Source organism: Macaca fascicularis, chromosome 6 (genome assembly GCF_037993035.2).
Source record: "Macaca fascicularis isolate 582-1 chromosome 6, T2T-MFA8v1.1".
In the NCBI taxonomy this organism is placed as follows: domain Eukaryota; kingdom Metazoa; phylum Chordata; class Mammalia; order Primates; family Cercopithecidae; genus Macaca; species Macaca fascicularis.
In genome coordinates this window covers 117969553-117977931 of record NC_088380.1, presented here as the reverse complement: position 1 = coordinate 117977931, position 8379 = coordinate 117969553, and positions in this window count along the sequence as shown.

Genomic DNA, 8379 nt, shown 5'->3' with positions numbered 1-8379 from the left:
TCTGTCTAGAATCAGGCTTAAATAAAATTGACATCTCTTAGACAGCCTAGCTCTCTCATCTGTGGGTAAGGGTTTTGTTTTCAGGGAAGACTTCTTATTATAAAACAGTTCTTTTATGACTGATACTAAATATATTACATTTTGTCTCTTTTATTTAATGATTTCCATGTGCATGCATACCATGAAATTTCTCCTTGAGAAAAACTGGAGCATGATGATTATCTTTGTTAGACTATTCTTTTTTTGTTTTCCTTTACAGCAGATACACAGATTGAGAAATGGTTAACTGTAGCAGTTTGAGCTATCTTAACAGAATGCAATTTATTTAAAGCTAATTCAATCATGTTTCCATGGCCTTGAAGAGACATGACCTTTCTCATGAGGGAACTAGAGATATAATTCTTTGATGACATCATTCCAAACCTCTATGGATATAAACAAAAATCTTAAACTTGAAGGACATCCAAAGATATAAAACACCATGAACTAGACTTAGTAAAGTATACTAATGGCAATGTTTCCCCAGCATCAGAGCCTAATGTCACACCTAATTAATAAGATGTCAGCTACAAAAGAGCAGGGTTTATTTTAAAGCATCTAAATGTGTACTCATCTCTTTTTCTTATACAGATGATATTTAGGAGGAAACATTTTAAAACTAATATAAATAACAAACTTCTCACAAGACTCCAATCACAGACTCAGACTTAAAAGTGCTAAAGAAACATCTTATATATTCTTCCCTTGAGAGTCCATCTTATGTATTTTTATCACACAACTGATTTTCAACCTAGCAGACATATCAATCCCCATGTGAATAAATCAGATAATCATATTAAAAATACACTGTAATTGAGGGAAACAAGGCAATGACAGACTAAAGGGATGTGGGGGAGAGGTATTTGCAAAACAGTAGGTCATAAGAAAAATGGTTTATTTTGAAAAACCTATCCTCTTTGTACTTAGAAATTATTCTTATGTTCTAGCGAGAACAAAATGAATTTAAACGCAGTTTATCATTAGACATGTATATGATGCTATTTTCTTGTCATCTGGTGGTCTGGACATAATTGACTATCTGAGAATTGGCCAATAAGAGGTTTTAGACACATATTAACTCTTTTATGTGAAGGGATTCATATAATAAACCATTGGTGCTGTGTACAAAACACTACTCTAGTGACCAACAGGGATAACTGTTGGTCCACAATTGCTAAAATTAGTCTCAGGAATAGAATAAAGCACTTGGCAGATATAAAATATCAACTACACTATACTCCACGTTTTGTGTGTGTTTGTGAGCCAACTGAAATTCAAGGTAATAGTTAGGCTGTGTCTAGTCAACAATACAATAGGAAAAGGATGTTGGCATGGTATTTTCAGCCATCTGGATGGCTAAATAAGATTACTGCTAAGAGCTAACTAAAATTGTCTGGTAGATGTAATCAAAACAGATACAATTCAGAATAACTCACACAAAAAGAATATTTCCTCCTGTTAGAGTCATTTTAAGAGGAATTTGAAATCAATGCAAACCATGTCTTCGAGGCTTTCCTTCACCATGTGAAAACAAAGGCTCTGCCTGTATAGAAGTAATGATAGTACTACTGAAAGGACAGTTGGGTTTTTAGCTGATGAGCAATTGGGAGCCATTTTATTACTCAAATTACTTTTCCAGGAACTACCATCAAAGCACTCATAAAGGTTCTTCTTTGTTCTTACCATCCGTGAGTGTTATTGAAAGAGAAAGTGGAAAACTTACTGTCACAATGGTGAGAATTGGGCCCCAAATTACCCAGTCTTTGAACTGAGCTTAAACTAAGTAGTAGTATATAACATTAGAATTCTGGTCACTTAAATTGAGGACATTTGTAAACTATTCAAATTAACAAAACAAAACAAACAAACAGGAAAACAAGTTATATGTGGTAGATGGCGGGGGGTGGAGGGGGGAGTGATAAAATTGGCCAGTTTGGTGGAAAGGTCAAATCAGTAAGAGTAGTCAAAATAGCCCATACAAGTTACTAAGATTTAGTTTACTTTAACAAATATTTATTCTGCATTTTCAACCATGCAATCATCATTGAACTAAGTGATGAAAAAAGACATTGTCTCTTCCTCAAATGTCTTAAATATATACACTGATACTTGCAGTTTAGTTCCATACATTGGAGTTGAATGTATGAACAAAAATCAGTTTTTGTAGATATTGTAATAAAATATTGGGTATAGGAGAAGGCAAGAAAATCAGAAAGTGTGTCACATTTTCTATGACTAAAGATGGAATTTACAAGATGGCTTTAATGTTCCCATCAGCTTGACTAAACTTTAGACAGGTTTCTTTCTGATTCTAGGCCCTTGACCTCTCCTTCTTAGAACATTTACTTTAGAATATTTGTAAATTATTTATCTGCCCCCTTTGAGATATAAATCTTTTAAAAAGCCCCTTGCCAATTGTACAACTCAGAACTGTCTTTCTCAAGAAACTTGGAGCCATTCCACTGAAATGTAATCATCAAGGAAACAGTGCCCTATCTCCCAGTCTCTGTGGGAGAATAAGAGCCTAACTTCCATGGAGACAATTAGCAAGCTTAGGTGAACTAATCACCAAGAAAATCATTTGCAAACTCAAATAACTGAATGTGCTGGACATATCCCATTGATCAATCTCCTTCAAACATCCTCCAGTATTTTTCTACTAGCTCATCTCAGCTCTTAAAATACCTCCCGAGTTCAGACTGCATTCTGGTCTCACTCCCTACTGCAGTAGCCTTGAAGAAAGTCTTCCTTACTTGTTTCACTTTGTGTGGTACAATTTTGCTTTGACAATAGAAAGTCAACAAATAGACAAACAGAGGGGACCTTTCCAAGCAGAAAGCACAACATTGGTGAAGACCCGGAAATATCATATTTTACTATGTATTTGTAGAGATCTAGATCTAGACATATTTGCTACATCTGTGAGGCTACTATCCTCTCTCCCTACATCAGCCTTGTGTGCATTTGTATCTGAAGATTTTTCACCTCTACCTCATTGGCAGTACCAAGATTCAGATCCTGCTTCTGAGAATTGTCATCTACTCCATCCGTCGTCTTCTACTCTCTCCCTCCCAGTCTGGAAGAATCTTATTTAAGATCTACAGTCTCTGTCTTGTTGTACTGCATTTCCCTCTGTTTCCTCCATACAAACTGTGAAGCAAGTAGCTCTGAATACAAATTACCCTACTACAGTCCCTCCCTGGGGTTAGAGAGTAGAGTTGGTTTACCGTCTTAATAGGGAATAAGAATAATGAAAAATTTAGACAGAAAACAAACTTTGTAGGAGATATTAATTTATCAGACCAAGTCTAGCCTCTTCTCCAAAGCAGTTCTTAATGCCTCAGACTTATTTAGAGGTCTCATCTCTGTGATCCGAAGGCCCCACTCCACCCAGCATAATGGGATCTCTGTTCTGGGGCACTCCTGACACTGAGTCTAAAGGTGCAGAATTTTCTTCAGTTTGTTTCTTCTATAGATCTGTGATGAGAACTCTTCAATGTCCACTCACTCCTTCTCATCTTCTTGAAGAAAAAAATCCTAAGGGGTCTTATAGTAATATAGCTCTGCCATTCTATAGAGGGAAATTAAGGCCCAGAGAACTGTAGGAAAAAACCTAAATGCACGAAGCTTGTCAATTATACAGTCTGGATTAGATGGATTAGAATCCATAACTTTTTTTTTTTTTGAGACGGAGTCTCGCTCTGTCACCCAGGCTGGAGTGCAGTGACCGGATCTCAGCTCACTGCAAGCTCCGCCTCCCGGGTTCACGCCATTCTCCTGCCTCAGCCTACCGAGTAGCTGGGACTACAGGCGCCCACCACCTCGCCGGGCTAGTTTTTTGTATTTTTTAGTAGAGACAGGGTTTCACCCTGTTAGCCAGGATGGTCTCGATCTCTTGACCTCGTGATCCACCCGTCTCGGCCTCCCAAAGTGCTGGGATTACAGGCTTGAGCCACCGCGCCCGGCCAGAATCCATAACTTTTTCATTGAGACAAGGTCTTGCTCTGTCACCCAGGTTAGAGTACAGTGGCACGATCATAGCTCACTACAGCTTCCAAGTCCTGGGCTCAAAAGATCCTCCCACCTCAGGCATGGGCCACCATGCCTAGCTAAGAACCCATAACTCCTTATTTGTTTAGTGCTTGACCTCTCTAAACTATACCCTGAGTATCCATGGGCAACTTGCATGATCATTTGAGGTTTCAGATATTTTATCTGTAAAATGTGATAATGGTAGCCATTTCACAGGACTATTGTAAAGAGAAACAAAGTGGGTGAGTACTTGGCGCAGTCTGACAGTTTGTGTTCTACAAAAGCTAGATCTCTCACCAGTTTTCTTTTTGCCTTTCTGTATCATAGCATTTATCACACTGCACTGACATCATTTATGTCTTTCTCAATTCATTGCAAGCTCCTTTGGGAAAAGAATTGGTATTTATTTGACAATCTATTTCTAATATTTCATCCAGTAGAGTTGCCTACTAAATATTCTTTAGATAAACAAAATGTTAAAATGCTTAAAAAGAGGTGTGAACATAGCCACCGACTTTATGGACACCAAAACAGTTTAAAAATAACCCTCCCTCAGGAAAGGAGGAATGGGGAGCTATTGTTTAATAACTGGCACACAGAGTTTCTATTTGGGGTGATGAAAAAGTCCTGAAAATGGATAGTGGTGATGGTTGCACAACTCTGTACTAAATACCACTAAGTTGTACACTTAAAAATAGTTAAGATGGTGAATTTTATATTTTATATATTTACCACATTTTAACAAAAAAACCTCTGAGAAGTTTCATTTATAGAGAACACTTTGTAGTATTATACGAAGAAGAATACACATTTAGACCAGTTGGAGACTTGGTCTCAATCTGGAAGTTACTTTCTCTTCTCCCCTCTAACAAAAGGGGGATGGAATGTGATTTTCTCTCCATCTCTACAACTGCGCCAGGCAGAGGCAGCAGCAAGAGCTACAAAGACATTCTTCCTGCACATGCATAGAGAGTTGTTCCTGAGCAAGAAATGACTGGTGACAGCCATCTCCGGGAGAATGTATCAGAAAACTTCAAATACAGTCTCCAATCCTGTATTTCAAACCCAAATGTTTAGGACCTGCAGATACAGAGACTAAAAACATTTTGTATTTGTAAATTAGACCCCGTAGGCGCTTAGGCCTTCTCTTAAACTTGCACAGGCTGCTGGATGAGTCTCTGACCACCTCCCCAACAACCAGCCTCTCTTCTGCCTTTATCTTCCTGCTTCAGCCTGTGTCCCCGTCGCGATAGTGTATAGCGTTCGCTGTCCACCACCAGCAGAACAGTTAGCCGGAGGGAGGCTGGAGTTACCTATCGTTAGGTAGCACTGGGGTGGAAAGACCAGTATTCGCCGTATCCAGAGTGCACATGTGAGGTAAGCAGTACCTGTTACAGAACACTACCTTTGCTAGGTTTCTTGTTGTCTGGGTGTGCAGGCAGGCTATGAAAGTCCTCAGAAACACTGCCTACTTCTTCTGACAAGCCCCCTGGGCTCTAAGAGGAAGAGTTATGACTCCTAGTTCCCTTTCTCTCCTGTCTTTCCATTTGCTGAAGGAGAAAATAGGACTTCAGCAATATTGAACATTTGTTTAAAATACAAAAATTTCTTGGTGATTAAAAAATTATAGCTAGTGTTGGCCGGGCGCAATAGCTTATGCCTGTAATCCCAACACTTTGGGAGGCCAAGGCGGGCAGATCACCTGAGGTCAGGAGTGCGAGACCAGCCTGGCCAACATGGTGAAACCCTGTTTCTACGAAAAATACAAAAATTAGCCAGGTGTGGTGGTGCGTGCCTGTCATCCCAGCTACTCGGGAGGCTGAGGCAGGAGAACTGCTTGAACCCGGGAGGCGGAGGAGTTTGCAGTGAGCCTCACACCATTGCACTCCAGTCTGAACGACAGAGTAAGACTCCATCTCAAAAAAAAAAAAAAAAAAAAAAGAGAAAAAATATAACTAGTGTTTTATAGCCACCTAGTGGCCGAAATTGGGCTTTGCAATTGGAAATTCAATTTTCACTCAAAACAGCTCTAAATTAATTTTGCTATCTAAATACTTCTTTAAGAGAGATGACATATGGAAAGCTTAGATTAAGGAAATGAAACATGAGGAAGCCAAATTTCAGAATACTTCCTAAAGGGCCTCTAAACTTCTGGGTTCTCTAAATGTACACATGACTGAGCCTTGGTTCTTAAGGTATGACGATAATGATAACAATAGGTATATTAGCATAGCTAACATCATCTGAGTGCCTAGTATGTGTCCGGCAATATTCTGAACGCTTTTTGGTAGTATTTATTTAATCTCTGCAGCAACTCTATGATGTAAATTGTCTTATGCTCAATTCTTAAAAGAGAAATCTAAGACAGAAGTGAAATACTTTGTCCCAAGATCAACAGCTATTAACTAATAAGGTCAAGATTTTTTTTTTCAGTCGGGCGCAGTGGCTCACGCCTGTAATCCCAGCACTTTGGGAGGCTGAGGCAGGTGGATCACGAGGTCAGGAGATCGAGACCATCCTGGCTAACACGGTGAAACTCTGTCTCTACTAAAAATACAAAAAATTAGCCAGGCGTGGTGGTGGGCACCTGCAGTCCCAGCTACTAGGGAGGCTGAGGCAGGAGAACGGCGTGAACACGGGAGGCGGAGCTTGCAGTAAGCTGAGATGGTGCCACTGCACTCCAGCCTGGGCAACAGAGCAAGACTCCGTCTCAAAAAAAAGAAAAAAAAGATTTTTTTTTTCCTTTATTAACTTTTATTTTAGGTTCAGGGGTTCATGTGCAAGTTTGTTATATAGGTAAACTCAGGTCACAGGGGTTTGTTGTACAGATTATTTCATCAGCCAGGTACTATGCCTGGTACCCAATAGTTATTTTTTCTGCTCCTCTCCCTCCTCCCAACCTTCATCCTTAAGCAGGCCCCACTGTCTGTTGTTCCTTTCTTTTTGTGTCCATGGGTTTGTATCATTTAGCTTATAAGTGAGAACGTGTGTCCCAACTTTGTTAAAGTGGTATTTGGTTTTCTGTTCCTGCGTTAGTTTGCTAAGGATAATGGTCTCTAGCTCCATCCATGTTCCTGCAAAGACATGATCTTGTTCTTTTCTATAAAGCCAAGATTTAAGATCCAACAATCCAGTTCTAGAACCTTAAGCCTGTTTAGCATAGGGTAAATATGTACATCAAGTATACTTACGGCAGTGGAATCAAATAGGCTCCCCTGCAATCTCAAACTTGCCTATACTTTAACTCATGTATGGTTAGGTTTCAAACACGTGGGAGAGACAGAAGCACCCTAGGAATTTAGAGATGGAACTTGATAAAGTCATTTCTCAGAAAAATTTCAGACAGCAGGAACTTGACTTCAAAGGTTGATGTGATGTGGGCAGGCACAGAGGGGGAAGCACAGCCCAAGTACAAGCGGACGGCAGGATGGGTGGAGGCAGCAATGCAATGGAGTGAGGAGAGGAAGTGTGGGTGAGTCAGCAGAAGGATGTGATGAGGCGGAGAACTGGGGTACTCGCGTGGGGACAGAGGAAAGGCAGGAAGGTCAGATTGGGCCGTATTGTTCATGTAGGATCTTTATGTCAGATGAAGAAGTTAGATCTTTAGCTCAACGGTTATATGGAACTATTGAGAGTTTAAAAGTGGTATTTATTGCCTTTGTAATTTTTCAAAGCAAAGTGTGCCCAATGTGAAATATTTGGAAACCAAACAAGACACAAAGCTAAAAGACTGTCTGTAACTCTCTCTGTTAATATTTGGAATATATCTTTCAGTCTTTACACCCACACACATAAATTTTCTCCCAAAACAATATTTACTGTATTTTATATAATAATTATACAGTAATATTTTGGTTTTGTCTTTGATTAGAGTACATGTCTGCTTTAAATAAATAACAAAATAGAAGCAAAAACACTAAAAGCAAAGCTAAAATTATAAAGAATTCTAGGCTTTAGTATTACTTTTATTGTATATGTGTATGTGCATATATGTATACTTTTGAAAAACTATAGATCCCATTAAAAAATAGAATAATAATTTACCTACTGTTTAAGACCCTATACTTTTAATATATCATGAAAATCTTGATATGTTGACATGTGCATTTTTATAGCAAAATTTAATGCCTGCATCCTATACAAAATAATTTATACAATCTCATATTTTTAAATTGCCTTTATGTCTTTGTTGAAAATCAGTTAATTATATAAGTGTAGGTCTATTGCTGGGCTCTCTATTTCATTGACCTATTTGTCTATCTTGATTGAATATCATAATTTTGATCAGTGTAATTTTATACCAAGACC